At 33.6% G+C, this 17,135-nt stretch overlaps 2 long non-coding RNA genes across 2 annotated transcripts in view; one reads left to right on the top strand and one right to left on the bottom strand.

Annotated features, from left to right (window-relative positions):
• LOC112675026 (uncharacterized) overlaps positions 1 to 17,135 on the bottom strand; it is a 331,068-nt gene that overhangs the window by 47,015 nt on the left and 266,918 nt on the right. The window lies entirely within an intron of this gene.
• LOC112675024 (uncharacterized) overlaps positions 9,218 to 17,135 on the top strand; it is a 36,498-nt gene continuing 28,580 nt past the window's right edge. The window contains exon 1 of the long non-coding RNA XR_004804527.2: positions 9,218 to 9,366. This is a non-coding gene — a long non-coding RNA (uncharacterized LOC112675024). The remainder of the gene's footprint in view (positions 9,367 to 17,135) is intronic.

Raw genomic sequence — 17,135 nt, 5'->3', positions numbered from 1 at the left:
TTTTTGCATTTTAAGAACTGTACATGTATCCAACTTGTCTTTCATAAGTAAAAGAAACAGGTAATCTTTAATACGAAGAGGCTGTAAAAGTACATCACCCACATGCTCTTTTTTTTTTCTTTAAAGATTTTATGTATTTATTTGAGAAAGGGAGAAAGAGAGAGCACATGCACAAATTAGGGGAGGGGCAGAAAGGGAGGGAGGAGCAGACTCCCATTGAGTTGGGTGCCCAGATACAGCAGATCTCAGGACTCCAAAATCATGACCTGAGCTGAAGTCAGACGCTTAATTGACTGAGCCACCCAGGCGACCCTCGACTTGCTCCTTTTAAAAGGTTTGAAAGGCTTTTTCCAGGCACGTAACACCAAAGTACAGAGCTTAAAATGTGGATAATGTAAAAAGAAAAAGATTTTGCATTGAGACTATTGCTGGAAAAGATAATAGCAAAACTGTCTATCTAGCCAGCTAGATGGAAAATATACAAAAGAGCAATAAAAAGCCAATAACAGGAAATCATAGAAAATGTAAAGCATCAACAAAATGACAGGAAAGAAATCACATATTTTTATGGCCCTTCACTCTCCTTGTCTACATGGGAAACTCGGACAGCTTGCTTCTATCGATACACCCCGTATTCCCCTAATACTAACAGGCTTACCATCATTGCAAACTCACTGAGAGATCAACTCCATAGTCTCTTATTTGTGCTTATGTCCATGCCCCTTTCAGGAACTAGCAGAACTAACGTTATCATGCTCTATTTTTCTATTCACTTTGGCCACTACATGCATTCCAAACTTCCCAGATTATCCCTTTATTACAAAGGAATACCTGAGCAGGCAAAACGTTGACCTTAAAAGCTCCAAGGGATATTCAAAGGCCACTCGCATCATATCTAGTGGTTCTTGATCTTATTAGATCCAATGTCCTGCTACTAAGACAAATATTTTCTAGTGTTTGCTTTACTCTCCTGATGTGAAATTTATAGACAATACAACCCATGTGCATGCACAACTAAAAATGATCATACTGGGGTAATATAAAGGGAAAAATAAAATTATTTATCATAAAATAAAATGAAATAATTTTATTTGTAACAAAATAATCGGTGTGTGCTCTTATTGTTCAGGCATGACAACACTAGAAGACATAATGAAGGGTTAGGTGTTTGCAATGACATGTGGAGTCATCAAAATATGAGAGCTGCAAAGGCAGACTGATGCAGGTATGCTTTATTGCAACTCAGCTAGAGAGCTAGTGTGTTTGGTTATGCGATTTTCTAAAATGTTGAATAACTCCAGATTTCCAAACAGAACACAGTATAGTCTTCCATAAAGGTAAATGGCAGTTCCCATTCTTGGAAGATTTAGTGGAAATTAAAATTGTGCAGAAAATCTTTATATGTAAAATGAAGATAGGTTCTAGGTGGACATAATTATGAGCAAGTTTTTTATCTACATTAATATTCAGTGGGGTATTCCAAGTTTGTGTGTTGATGTGTGATGAACTTTTGTGGGGGACTGTATCATTCATTACAGAATATCAAGAAACTTTAGCACCCTTCCATTAATCAAAAGTGTTGTCACCCAATCATTGTTAACACCTAAAAAACTTCCACAGATTTCCAAAACAACCCCTAGGGGGCGGTACTACCTTTGTTGAAAAATTTTTATCTAGAATTAGCCTAAGTTTATTACAGCTAGGAAGGAGTATTGTAAGCTTTAACTTCCGCTTTATCTGAAAGTAATTATAAACTTATCCATATTAACAGAAAGCAATTTGAGATGTTCCCAGAAAAAAAAAAAACTGACCATCTGAACTATTTGTATTCCCACTTTTAGTACATTTAAACTCAATTTCAGACCTGGTTCTTTCTTGTTTTGAAGTTGAAGGACTTCTACATTAAAAATTATTATTCTTAAATTCTCTAAAAGCTGAGCATCATCAAAATTTTGTGCCTGTTATGATATAATTTATTCGAGCACTTCTAAGGGAAAGAAAAAGTATTTTGCTTATACATGCAGTGCCTTTATTTTACGATACTAAATCATTATAAATAAATAAATAAATATGTTCTAAATTATGTAAAATGATAGAAGAATTCCTTGATGACCTAAAAGATTCCACAGTTATATTAAAGGCAAATAGAAAACAATATTAGTGTATGTAAATAATATGAATATAAATGCTAAATGAAATGTGTGATCAGAATGGGTACAATTCATTGAAGAGGCATTTCTGTGTAAGAGGTTCTAAAACTAAGGTAAAGTATAGAATGTACTTGAGGAGAGTTCACGGATTGTACTTAAGGAGAGTTCATGGAACATGAGAAGACAAAGGAGAAACAGCTGAGGTTACACATGTTGTAGAATAAACAGTGCTTTAATTACCAAAATCTAAAGAGAAGGTAAAATTCCACTATATCTCCTTTTGAAAGGATCTTTACTTTGGTATTTTTCATTTATTTTAGGAAGGCATGGAAAAGTAGTCTTGATCATACTAACAGGACTTTTTGAGCTAGGGACTACCTTTACTGAGGGCATGGATCACATTCTTGACTTTTACACTTTAGTTTCTAATCCACAGCAGTATTTGGTACTTTTCTATTCCTCCAGGAATTTTTTGAGAAATAACAAGTATTCTCTGATTATTAACGTATAATTCTGGACACTGGTCCAGACTACAGCAAAACTGTACTTACTCCTAGAAACATCAATGACTCAATTTTGGAGTCCTGGACAAATAACAGTTAACAGCTAAACTGCTGAAATTCTGTGGGCTTTGCATAGCCCAAATTTCTACTTCTGCTAATTTACATTTTTTATATTTAATTATTCTCTCTCTATACTTATTCAAGTTCCCAAGTAAGACAAGTGTTTGGCTATATTAATACATGCATGTATACATGTGAGTATGTGCATATACATGTGTATGATACGTATATCTATACACACACTGTGTATGCATACATGGTAAATGTGTTAAATTTAGTAAGAAAAATAAGTACATCTGTTACTGAAATTGTAAGCTTTCTTTTTAAATATTTCAACCAATTACTAGTTTGGAATAATGTAAACCAAAGGATTATAAAACAAAGTGTCATATTAGCAAAATACCATTAATGCCCCAACTTCAAACCAGTTATATCAACTCATGGAAAAGCTTTCTAACATTATCAGTAAAATAAAACAGGGTGGCAAAATATGCCAAATTTAAAACAACTATGTCAATTCAAGGACAAAATTAATTATCTAAATTATCCCAGCAGGTTTGGTGGTCTTCTTTTTGTACAGGACACCTGCTTTCCCCATTCTTGTCATCCTGGCTTCTCATACTCATACCCATAACCCTGTCATTGACCAAGTGATTGTTTAAGAGCATTGTGATTTCTTAAAGGATGTGTTTGGGGGTCATATTTAAACCATTGTCAGTTGCTATTATAATTACAGTGATTGTTATCTAGTGAAAGCTTTTTTGGCAGTTTTCCACCAGAAGGCTAAAACTTGCATCCAAGTTTATTTTCATTAAGCTATGGGGGTTTGTCATTCTATTTAAAATGAGATTTAAATCCACTTTTTTCTTGTTTTAAATAATTTTAGCTTTATTGAATTCTATAACTATCAAAAAGGGCTTTTGAATCAATTTACAAATCAATGAACTGATTGTCTTAAAGACTGCAAAGCCAGGATATTAAACCATATATCATGCATGCTTACAGTATCAGTTAATAAAACAGATATTTACATAAAGTATAGTATTTTTTTCTGAACTTTTTTTTGTGAAGGAGGACATTTATAAAACTAAGAACTTTTTTTTTTTTTTTTTTAAACACGTTATTCGGATGCCTGGGTGGCTCAGTGGTTGAGCATCTGCCTTTGACTCAGGGCGTGATCCCGGGATTGAATCCCACATTGGGCTTTCTGCATGGAACCTGCTTGTCTCTCCGCCTATGTCTCTGTCTCTCTCATTCTCTCTTTGTGTCTCTCATGTATAAATAAATAAAATCTTTAAAAAAATTTTTAAAACTCACATTATACCTTGTGAACAGTGTTATACCTATAGCTATACCTCTGTGCTTAAGTTAATTCTGAATCAATAGGAAAATAATTTCACTAAGAAATTTCACTTCCATAAACTATTGGTTACATAGAAGAAGCTAAGAGATTTATAACAGCTATTTATTAATCAGGATCCTAAAAGGGTATGCTATATATTTAATGAGAAAATATAAAAAATGGTCTATTATCTGAAAATTTTGGTTACTCTATTGCATTCTGTACATAACTATGTATACTGAAAGAAGAGAGGAAATAACACTACCACCCTGAAAATAAAAAGCCCTGCTTACACTTTTTTCACCAGAATTACTTTCTAAGTAAAAGCTCAGTAAATAACTTCTTCCAGACAGAAACGGACAAAAGTAAAACACAAATGAAGGCTAGACATAAGGCTACCTGATAATCAAGATAACACTCCAAATATTAACAATGCGAAGTTCTTTTTGCATTTTTAGAGCTTATACATACTTCCAAAACTAGTTGTGTGACTTCCAACGTTTTAAAATATAAGTGCTCCTAACTATTTCTAGTTTGGTGCTGCCCAAGTGAAATAGATGTTTCTCAAGTAAACTCTAAACATTTTTAATATGTCTGTTTTTCTTTTAGCAAACCTGTAAACTGGTATTAACAGACCCATTTGTGGATTATTAACACCTCCATGTTTAGGCTTTCATACTTTAGTTAATCTAACATATTTGCTGGGTGATAAAGAATTGGTATATAATGTTTCTTTTTAATGATGAAAAGATCAGGAAAAACAAACATTGTTTCCTTTACAGTTGATGTCACATGGTTGAATTCAAATCAAGTAACATTTTGAGAACTCTCACATTCAAACTTCGTAGAATTGATAATGCAAAGATTATCTTCCATTTGAATGGAAATATTTGTGAATATGCTTCATACTTGTCAAGTACTCATGAATATAAAATATTATTACTATATTTTTTCATTAAATCATCTTAAGTAAAAAAATCATTTTTTTGTGAAGAATTTTAATTATTCTTTAAATTATCCTTCCTAAAAGTATTTATTGGCAACTTCAACATAATTAAAAAAAAAATTCTAAGTGTGATTTTTATTCTTGGAAGAATATTGTTTAGAATATTCTAAAACATCGATTTCTTATTGCTTTACCTACTTTAAAAATATTTTTTTTCCTGTTTTTTCCTCAATGTCAGACAGTTTGGTTTAATGTACACATTATTTTGCACTTAAAAAGATTATTTCATATGCATTTGATAAATTAGTTTAATGCCGGTTTTGTCATGATTCTCGTCTCATCCTCGAATCTGTATGCTTCAATGCACACAGATAAACATACTGACAAATAGAAGAAAAACACTGGAAGAATCACAAGTTAATTCTCTGCTTGTAATAATGTAAGATGAAGGAAAGAAAAAAATGCTAATGCTATATAGGTCAAAGAGAGAGAGGGGAGGAAATCTGCTTATTTTTTCAATATGTCATTGTTTCTTAAACAAGAACAATGAAACACTGACCATAAATGGCTTAATTAATCTCCAGGCACAGCCTCTAGTATTGCCCCAGATTTGGGCTGACATTTTTTTTAAAATTTTTATTTATTTATGATAGTCACACACACAGAGAGAGAGAGAGAGGCAGAGACACAGGCAGAGGGAGAAGCAGGCTCCATGCACCGGGAGCCCGACGTGGGATTCGATCCCTGGTCTCCAGGATCGCTAAACCGCTGCGCCACCCAGGGTTCCCTGCCCCAGTTTTGGGCTGACATTTGATGACAATGTAAGACATTTGTCTCTTGGGAATCTACTGTTTAGTTGGCCTTACATTTGTTGTTATAGTTAAAACCACAGGAATGAAGGTTTTCAGAGAATCACAAATTGGACTAAGAATGGAACAGTATGTTCTAGATCACAGGCCACTTCTATGTATCTGTATTCCTAACATAATGCTAATAATGCTCATTTAATTTTTTTATATGTAAGAAAGAAGCTTTTAATTTTAGATAGAGACGATCATATCAACCAATGGTAAATATCAACAGAAAAACACCAATTGTTTTTAAAGTACAATTTATATAATGGATAGATGATTCTAACTTCACATCAATGGATTTTTTTTTTTCAAAAATGAACTAATGCCTATTTTAGATTTCTATTTTGGCTCTCTGTTAAAACTTTAGATACAATATCTAAATGCTTACTTTTGCTGAATGTATGATTCAGTAACCTGTTGTTGGCAGAGAAGAAGGAAAAGAAACTTTAGGTTTGCCAATTAAAGAAAAGGAAAGAAGTCTAAACTAAAATAAGATTTCTGTAAATATTAAATTTGGCATGCTTTGTGTTTCTACAACATGGAATGACCTTAAAGTTAAATCTCTTAAAATGTTGACTGAGAACAATGGTCTTTACATTTCTTCGTAATAGAAGCATGAAAAATTTGCCATATTGTCTCTCTGTCTGTGTAAGTCACAGTGCCAAAAAAACAAATCTTCCACTGATATTAAGATGGGATGAAGACATTCAAAATAATTTGTAGGTTAGGATGTTTCTTAAGTGCTTAATACTTTTCCATCCTAACTATAAGTGATGTCATGGAGCACAAGCTACACCAGCTACATTGTGGACAAAAGTTATTAAAAGATGTTTTTATTCACATAATCAGCAACTTTCAGTACCTAGAAAATGATAGATATGTGGCAAATACTCAAAAATGTTTGCTGGTGGATGAATATGAAGCTATAAAAAACTGCATAATAAAAAGCCTATTTTAAGAAGTATCTTTTCACCAGAGGTATTGGTACAACTTTAGATGTTGAAAGATAATAACAAAATTATAAGTGCAGACTTGCCAGGGAGTCAGAATAAATGTTTGCCTTTTCTCTTTACCCAATCTTCCTTTCAAATGTACATACAGAGCATATATATATATACACACATATATATATACCTACATATATATATACACCTACACCTATGTGTGTGTAATATATATATAGTAATATATATATATATTTACACCTATGTAATATACATATACACACATATATATTACACACACACACATACATAGGTGTATTCCCTAGAGAGCAAGTGGATAGGAATGGTGGGGTTAGGGTTAGGCGGGCCTAATGGTGCCCATGTCATTCTAGGAGGAAGAATTCCACCAAAAAAAAAAAAAAAAATGCTGGGCCAGAAAGAATGATGCATTCCCCAGAGAAAGATGGAGAGCTATACTTGGAATTGTGCACATGCCTCTTAGAGAATTGGATCAAGACCCAATTAACAGAGATACATGCTAAAGGCAAGTCCACATACTCTGTTTATTGAAAACTATTGGGGGAATCAAATCTTCCTCTTTCTAATTGAGACAGAAGAAAAAACAGTGTCCAACAAGGAAAAGAAAACAACCTGCAAAGGCTCAGAGGAAGAATACATGTATTAAAGTGATTTCTCATTGGAAAAAGTGACAATTTTAAGGTTAACAGTGGACATTAGACATGTGGGTTGTGGGCTTTCCATTCAATGTAGTGAGACTACCTAGATAAACATCACTTAATGAGGTGAGTGGCAACTTCTCTGTTAATAAATGGATGACTCAAGAGAACTACAAAACCCCTCCTAATTCTGGCCAGATCTTCATCTGTGATCTTGGATTCTCTCATTTAATATAAAAGTAACACAAATACAAACTTTTTCTTAAAGAGACAATTTTAGGATTTTCTTATAAGCAACAGAATCAAAGAAGAAAGAAAGAAGAAAGAAAGAAAAAGAAAGAAAGAAAGAAAGAAAGAAAGAGAAAGAAAGAAGAAAGAAAGAAAGAAAGAAAGAAAGAAAGAAAGAAAGAAAGAAAGAAAGAAAGAAAGAAAGAAAGAAAGAAAGAAAGAAGGAAGGAAGGAAGGAAGGAAGGAAGGAAGGAAGGAAGGAGGGAGGGAGGGAGGGAGGGAGGGAGGAAGGAAGGAAGAGGCTCTCTTTATGATTTCATTGTGTTATGGACTGAATTGTGTCCTCCCCAAAATTTATATGCTGAAATTCTAAATTCCAGTACCTCAGAATGTGACTATATTGGAGAAAGGGCCTTTCAGGAATGATTAAGTTAAAAGAAATCCTTTAGAGTCAGCTTTAACCCAACCTGATAGTCTCCTTTACAGAAGAGGAAATCTCGACTCACAGAGACACTCTAGGGGTGTGTATGCACAGAGGAAAGACCATGTGAGAACACAGTGAGAAAGTGCTATATACAAACCAAGACCACAGAAAAGACCAAACCTGCTAACACCTTGATTTTGTACTTCCAGCCTCCAGAACCATGAGAAAATAAATTTCTGTCGTTTATGCCAACCAGTATGTGATATTTTGTTGGCAGTTCTAGCAAACAAATGTACTTAGTATCCAAACTGCATACAAAATCTAACCATTAGAAAACCATTCTAACTCTTAAGTGCCCTTGCTAGGGGCAAGTGTCTTAAAGTTGAGGGTTGTGTTTTTTTTTTTTTTCTTTTGTATATGGATGAACGAGATCTTACCTATTAAATATGTTATTGGATCATGGTTCCTGAAGGTGATTAAAGTTTGTGTTTGTGTGTGTGTTTGTGTGTGTGTTTTATGACTTAAATATCTTTTGTGTGTGTTTTTTAGCGTTTGGTTCTTTAAAGATTTGGAGAGGATATGTAAGTTGTGAGGCACTCCGTTTTTCTGATTTGTATGCTAATTATCAGGGCCTAAGTTAAATAAAGAAAAATATGTGTGCATGTAAAAAAAAAAAAAAGTTACCAGAAAATGTAAGATAAATGACACCTTGGGGACAAGAAATTTTCCATACCTCCAACAGATGGCATTTGGCATGTTACAGTGCATAAGGCAACAGCTGGTACTGTCCATTCCTTCTGTGCTAATAGGTGCCTATAGGCCCATGCTGACTAATGTTTGAGGCTAGGGCAAGCCCTTATTTAGCATAATAGCAAAATTGAATGTATAAAGTGTACAGTGGATTTCCAAATTGATAATCATCTATTCCAGAATTACTCAATCTTTGAATTATTAGGAAATGATAACACCCACATTCAGATCATGTCTTCCTTCTGACTTCCCTTTTCTCTAGACAACGCAAGTTGTCCTATTATTTCATAGCAACCCTTTCCCCACTATTTAGCCATGCCTATCATATTATTCTGCTCTGGCTGCTATAACAAAATGCCATGTACTGGGTGGTGTAAACTACAGATAATTATTTTTCAGAGTTCTGGAACCTGAGATGTCCAACAGCTAAAATCACCAAGGAATGAAGGGGAATTTCCTACTGCATCGACACAGCTGCAATAAGGAGGGTAAGGATAATAGAGTATGAAGCATGAGCTTCGAAATTGCTAGGGATTTCCTAGAAGAGGGCATGTGTGAGAGAGACAACCTCCATTTGTAAAGCCTACAGAGGAATGCATATCACTAGGAGTAAGGGCAGATTTCATTTCAAAAAAGAAAATGAAGGGAACTTTCAAAATATTGGTAGAAGTTATAGAGAAATTAGCTGATGACTAATTATGAGTTCCAGAAGTTTCTCTCCAGAATGGATTTGGGAAGGATGGAAGGGTTCAGAATAAGGGATATACAGAGCTAAAAGGACATGGATTTCTAAGCATGAGAGAGGCCAGGAACCTCAGCCTTTTCTCTTAGGTTTGTCAAGGTAACAAAAGTAGGGGTTCTTGGGTGGCTCAGTTGGTTAAGTGTCTGCCTTCAGCTTAGGTCATGATCTCAAGGTCCTGGGATCGAGCCCCACGACGGGTTCCCTGCTCAGTGGGGAGTCTGTTTCTCTCTCCCCCTGCCCTTTCATCTGGCTTGTGTCCTCTCTCTCATTTGCTCTCTCTCAAATAAATAAATAAAATCTTTTTTTTAAAAAAAGGTAACAAAGATAACAAGAGTACATGGTATGATGTGGTAATTCAGACAGAGAGGAATGGAGTGCAGAAGAGTGGGTAAGGATCTTGCTCTAAGGTTGTGGAGCTATCAAAGAAGATGATAGGTCAGAAATGGGGCAAAGTTACCAGGAACATGTAGAATTTAAAGGAAATGTATTCCATCTGGAAATTATTGGAACTAATTTACAAACACGATCAATAAAGGGGCAGCTCTACTGTAACCTTTTGAGAATGGGTATATAATACCAACACTAAATACCATTATAATACATGTGATTATAAATGTATGTGTAATAAAACAGTAATTCCTAAATTATTGTTTAATGAAAATATTTAACTATAATTTCCTTTGTGAATATGTTTCATTGTAAAAACTTAACCTAATTGAAAAGTATATAGAGAAATATGATAAAGTTAAATATGTTACGATCTGAAATTAATAACCATTAACATAAACATAAATAGCACTTGCTTCAGATCATATTTCAATATAATTTGTTAAGTAAGAAAAACACAATACTCCTTTGAACATTTTGCCTGGCCCATTCTTCTTCCTTCTTTCTAGAAGCAACCACTACCATAAAATTTATTTATTCTTGATATTTATCCTCATGTACATTTTAACGTAGGTATACATCCATGAAAGCATGTAATATTATTTTGTGAGTTTAAATATATTACATACATTTTATGATATTATTATCGAAATCATGTTATCTTTACCTGCCAATATAGAATTACCTTCTTTTCACTTAACATTATACTTGAGAGATCTATTCTATCACATAAATACACCATGATGTAATTAGCATTTATCTGTTAATAACATTTTGGTTGCTTTTGGTTTTTAATATTCCAACAATGTCACAATGAAGAACTGTCAATACATCTCCTTGAACACATTTTTAAAATTTATCAAGGGTATTTACTTAGAAGAGGAATTGCTGAGTTGTAAGGGATGGGTTTTTCAAACTTATTAGCTATTACAAACTTAGTCCTCAAGGAAGTTGTACCAATTTCTTCTCCAACCAGCAAAATTTTTAAGAATATCTATTTACCTATAACCTTGTCTACACTTGGGATTGTCAGACCAATAAATTTGTCAATTTGATAGGTGAGATAATATATCTCACTCCTTTAATTTGCTTTTCCTCGATTGTCAGTGAAGTTGGACTTACTATTATTTGTATGTTGACCATTCTTGTATCATCTTTTGTAAATTTCTAGTTCATATCTTTGTCCCATGGATATATCATATGTTCTGAGTTTTATGTTTTGTCTGCTATACATGTTTCAAATAGTTTTGGTGCTTGCCTTTAGCTTTGTATTGGTATCATCTGGAAGATTTTCAGTATGATATAATTGAATTGATCAAATTTTTCTGCTTAAAATCTTTACTTTTGTGTCTGGTTTAAGGTCATTGGTAAATTATTTTACTCTTTGGCAGAATCCAAAGCGATAGCTCACACTATTATTTCATGCAAAGAGTTAGCTCAGCAATGAAGTAGAACGATCAAAATTGTATGACCAGACTCAGAATGGTCATTTTCCAGATAGACTACTATCAATCATATGAGAAATATGTTACTGATTATAAGATACTACTAAGTAGGTAGGACTATAAATGTTGAAAAGAGTATTTCCCATCCACTTTGCCTTGTACATGTTTTATGTATAGGACAAGTTTGATTGATGAGCTTTGTAAAGTTGTTACAGGAAATGTTTGGAGCAGACACAGATAACAAAATCAATACTGTCTAGATGGACTGGGTTCATGTGAGCAGATTTATTATCTTGACCTTTCACTCCAAATGCCCTGTCTTATTTTGTTATTATAAAAGTTAAACATACTTATTTATAAAGTGACAGGGAATAGATAACTCTGATGTGACAACTTTATTAAAATCTCAGGGTTTGGGTATAATTTGTGAGCCCAGCACTAATTTTGGTTTCTTTTAAAAATGATTCTGTTCCCAGATAAAGGTCATTTCATTGTTTCCTCCACCTCACTTCCTGGAGGACTGAGTACAATCAAATTCTACTCTATATATCTATTTAGAGCCTATAGGTTTCTAATGGATAGGTGAGGATATGGTTAGTTCGAGCTTACACAATTCTTTATTTGGATATTATAAATTCTGCCCATATGCTATTGGAGCTAAATTATTTCAATTTTTTTCTACATACTTCATGCAAACAATGGCCTGACAAGTCCCAAAGCTCTAGCATTGTATTTACCATGTATCTGTATGTTTTATAAAGGAACATAAGTATATTTATACAAGATACACTAGAAGGCTGATGTCTTTATGCTCAGGAAAAGACCCAGTGGAATTTACTACTTGGTTTTTCACATTTTGTAGGGAAAGGAATTTCACATAACAGCTGATGAAATCCAATAAGCTAGATACATTAGGGATTTTTTTCATAGTCCCTTAAAAATTCATTTAGTGTAAATAAGCATGTTTTTCTCTACTTCTGTCTACATAGTGTTTTAAATTTTTTAAATAATAAAAACTGAACCTTATGAACAGTGTTCGGTAGTGGCTAAAAAAATCCCTTAAGACTAGATATTACTTTGATATTATGCTTATATCAGTGCAGTTGCTCTTGAAAATTATTAAGTAACCAAACTTGGTTCCTTTTTTTGTATCAGTATTTATAAGCAGGTTGAATGACCATTTGGAATACAAAAATTGGTTCAAACTATTTGCTACAAACTATCTCTGTGGCCTCATAACTGAATGTTTGGTGTTTCCCAACCCTGCTTAACTTAATGCCACCGAGAGTCTCTGACAACACATTTTACCCAAATTACTGCTGATGTATTTCTGTGAGTGTTCTCTTGTAGTGGACAAGTGAAATTCCATCTTTTTTGAATTATAGCTATATTTATTTGACTTGATCATTTTATTGTCTGTCCTCTAGCTTTATCTCATTTTCCATCTTTAGTTTCCATGATCTTCAGAATACTATATAGTCTTTCCATTAAAACAAGTTGATATCATTCTTATTTGAAATAGTTGACAATTATTGGAAGAATTATAGTATCATGGGGTGTTGTAAATGGGGTTAATAGTTAGCAGTGATTCCTAGCCACTGGTGGCCTTGTGGAATGGAAAGATAGTATTCTCAGTTAAGTCCATCATTTTTGGGTGTATCCAGTTCAACTCAACAAGCCCCTTGAACAAATTTGTTACCTTATCCCAAGGGAATATATGATTGAAAGTTTTAAAAAATTCACTGGACATTAGAAGATTATAAAGGATCATCTTCACTTCTAGACTTTGACAATCTTAATAAAGCCTAAAGAAACACATTGAAGAAGCACAATGTGTTAGCGCTAGCTCATCTCCCCTATAATTTTTATTGATAAAGAAATTAGGGACAGTCCTAAATCATTGCAGTTATCATTAATCTTTTTCAGAGAAGCATCCTGGTCAGTTATCAAGCTCTCAAGAATTGAAAAAAAAAACACACACACACACAAACAAACTTCCAGCTACCTTTTCTTTTGCTATCCTGTACTGTTTCTAGGAATTTTTTTTTTAATCCAAAAATTGGTGAAGTGGAACAGACACACAGTAATGCCATGTCAACATTTATTTATGGCCTGCCAGTTAAGATGGACAACATAAAAAAGTGTAGGATTTTAAAAACAGTGCTTGCAAAGAATTCCGTGGTGAGGTGGTACATCTCACTTGTCAAACTGGGAATGGAGACAGTACAATCTATATCTGTGATTATTTGCTTGGGTACTCCGTCCATTTCCCCAGATCCTACATTAATCATTTTATTTCTACTTGCTTGACATAACATTCCAACTTCAGAATAGAAAATGCTCTATTTTTATTTATCTCTTGCATTTCATGATTTCCACAGACCTTATTAGATTTAATAGGTGCTATTTATTTTAAATATAACAAACCATATGTTATGAATGGCATGTGTTGTAAAGGTCTGTAGGATTATTCAGTTATTTTGAATTTGGAATAATTTTGCCCATAAAGGTAACGCTGTGAATGCACACTAAATTTTTAGAGCTAATGATGAAATTGCACCTATTTCACGATGCACCAAAACTGTAATTCTGAAGGTAACATTTCTTTCTGCAAATCATCATTTATAATTTTCTTCTGTAGGTGTAGGATTTTCTTACGCAGCTATTCAACCTCAAAAATATTGAGTGAGTGCATGCTAAATGCCAGAAATTAGGGATTTAATAGTTCTAAAAACACTATTTCTGTTCCTTAAAAGCATGCAAATAGTCTAGCATGGGTGACACAAAGTACTAGGCAAAGACAGATACAGTGGTAGAGCTGCTCAGCCCACTTCACTGCAGCATGATGCACACCCTGGTCAAGGGCAAGGCAGAGAGATCAGAGCAGGAGTTGTTACAATAATTCAGGAGAGATACGGTGTTGACAAAGGAAACTTAACTTTTCCTCAATGTTCCCAAGATTTTCCTAAAGATTGACTAATTCCTTGATGACTAGTCCCTTTAATTTATATAGCCAAGTATTAAATGATGAGATTTCTTTTTTTTTTTTTGAGATTTATTCTTGATAGAACTCAGAATTACCAGGTTGTGATCACTGCATTCATTTTAATGTATTATCTTTTCTCTAATGTAAGAAAAACCAAGCATTTATCACGCTCTTTACCTACCCCAGGTGTTTAAACTTGTTTATATTTATTAACTGCTCAAGCAATGGGTGGCTCAGCTCAGCCAATGAAGCAATAAAGAATTTTTCTTCCTAGAATACCAAATATATTGGTAATTTGTGCAATGAAAGAACTTTAAACTTAAGAAAGATTTCACTGTCAAGGGTTTTTATGCATGGCTTATCATTATTACAAGTAATTAAACTCGGCCTGTGACGTTTAATACTAACTTAGAATAGCCTATTTACTTAATAAGTTTTCAGGTAAGTTGTTCACAACTCCCTTTGGGTGCAAATGTCTTCATTTCAGAATTTTTGGCAGGCTAGAGTATCTTGGGAAATAACTATCTATCCTTTATTTTTTCTGCTCATATTTACATGGGTCAGACTGCAAACTTTCATAGAAAATTGGGCTCTCCTCTTTTTTTTTTTAACCTTACATCCATACAAGATGGGGTGTGTAGGTTTTGGTGGACATTTTCCAACATTCTCTCCTGTAAAGTTGACTTACAGTGCAAATTCCATAGCTTTATTTTGTTTAATATTCCAGATGCTTCAATCTGTTTTTCATTTTGGGTGCTATTCTTCTGGCAGTATATTTCTATCTTTGTCCTTCATAATCTGAATGACATTCACTCCCTTGCAGATTTGACACATGACTTGTTCAAACATTGAATTCTAGCACATTTCTCCTCTCTGTCACTCTAATCCTTTTGGCCCCTTGGAATATATTTCCTTTGTTCATTTTCACATCTTTCCTTTGGCTAAGTACTTTGTCAGCAGAAAATGATTCACTAAATTTGTTTATCCACTGCAGTGTAATTTCACATAGTATTGTGTGTTTCTAATACTTATCCTTTTATTAATGTAGTCCCCTTGTTATCTTGTTTATCATTCATATTTCCTTGACAGTACTTTAAAAGAAGACTACTTTCCCTACATTTATTATCACCTTTTTCAACCCTTGTCCATTTAAACTAGTGCATAAGACTCTGAAAGGGAAGCTTACCTTTTGTTAATAAAAACCTAATGAACTGATTTTCTTGAATTCTTCCAAGAAAAAAAATAATAGCAGTTTAGAAGAAGTAACTGTTCATTCTCTCTCCCTTTTAAAGAAAAATTTCAATTTGAATAATGAAACTTTTTATGTAGGGAGTACATTAAAAGCACTTTGACTCATTGCTTTTCCATAGCAATGACAACAACAACAATATATTTTTAACTGTCTAAGATTGCTGAGTTTAGAAGGAGGGATGATTTAAATATGGTTAGGAATTGATGACAGTTGGGAAATGAGCCATCAATGTTAGCAGAAGCTTTCCCCTGATCTCCAGTGTTTGTTATTGCCCACATTTAAATAAGCAAGCCTGTCTATTTTGATCTCGTATAATACAGGGGAAAAAAAACAAGCCTAATTAAGGATTTAATTTATGTGTGGTTACGTCTGTCAGTCCATGTTTACTATATCTCAGATCACAGATATTGTCTTGCTATTATTAAAGAATCTTGATTAGTGGGTTCATCATGGTCATTAGGTCGCAATTCTTTATGATCTACATTACTTACATACATGGTCTCTATAACCACTATCTAAAACCAGTGAAAGCCCATTTTATACTAAGCGTTGCTTCATCCTCAGAAAGCAATATAATATAACAATATATTATAGAGATCAACTAGTTATACCTTCATCTTCAGAAAGCATGTAAGAAAAAAATAAGAAAAAAATAAGAAAAAAAGAAAGCATGTAAGAATATATTATAGAGATCAATTAGTAATACCTTTCTCTGTGTCCAGAATGATATTGAAACTATAACATGAAGATAGTACTTAACTTAGAATGAGAGTCTCTGCTTCACCCTGCACTAACTATTCACTTTGAGACAGTATAACTAACTTTCTGGAAGCACAGTTTTTCATAAAGAATAATTGCTCTTCCTACCACAAGGGTTTAAAAAAATATCGTGTAAGATAATGTATGTGAAAAGCCTATAAACATTATTATGTTTATCCTAACACCCCTTTTCCAAGTAACCCCTCACCCAAGTATGATAGGCATTGTTTTTCCTAAACAATTCATTACTTAGTCCAATTCAAGCACTGGTTTTAACTTCCTTCTTTCTTTGAAAGTGGGGAATCATTGTTCACCTATATTCGTAAGAAAGATTAGTCAGAAAATTGCCCTGACAATTCCTATATGCTTATAAACTCTATGTGCTTACTCAGTACTCATATTTTCTGTTTTGAAATAGGTAATCTCCATTCCAATCACCCCATTTCCACCCTGCCTCCCATGTAGACTAAATACTTCAGGCAACTAGTGGAATTCTGGAATTAAGTTTAGAGACGGGTATTCCTTTTTAATTATGTAAACATGACGTCCTCAATAATGTTTTAAAGAGCAACTATTTCTGATGTGTTCAACCTTATGATCAATCAAAGTCTCTGTTAATTGGAGAAAGTGGTCTGTCCCAAGAGTAGTGTGTCTGGCTTTGCCCAGATAACATTATCCTCCAGGGA

Source organism: Canis lupus, chromosome 14 (assembly GCF_003254725.2).
Source record: "Canis lupus dingo isolate Sandy chromosome 14, ASM325472v2, whole genome shotgun sequence".
NCBI classification, from domain to species: Eukaryota; Metazoa; Chordata; class Mammalia; order Carnivora; family Canidae; genus Canis; species Canis lupus.
The sequence above is the reverse complement of the archived record's forward strand: the minus strand, read 5'-3'. Positions and strand labels throughout refer to the sequence as shown.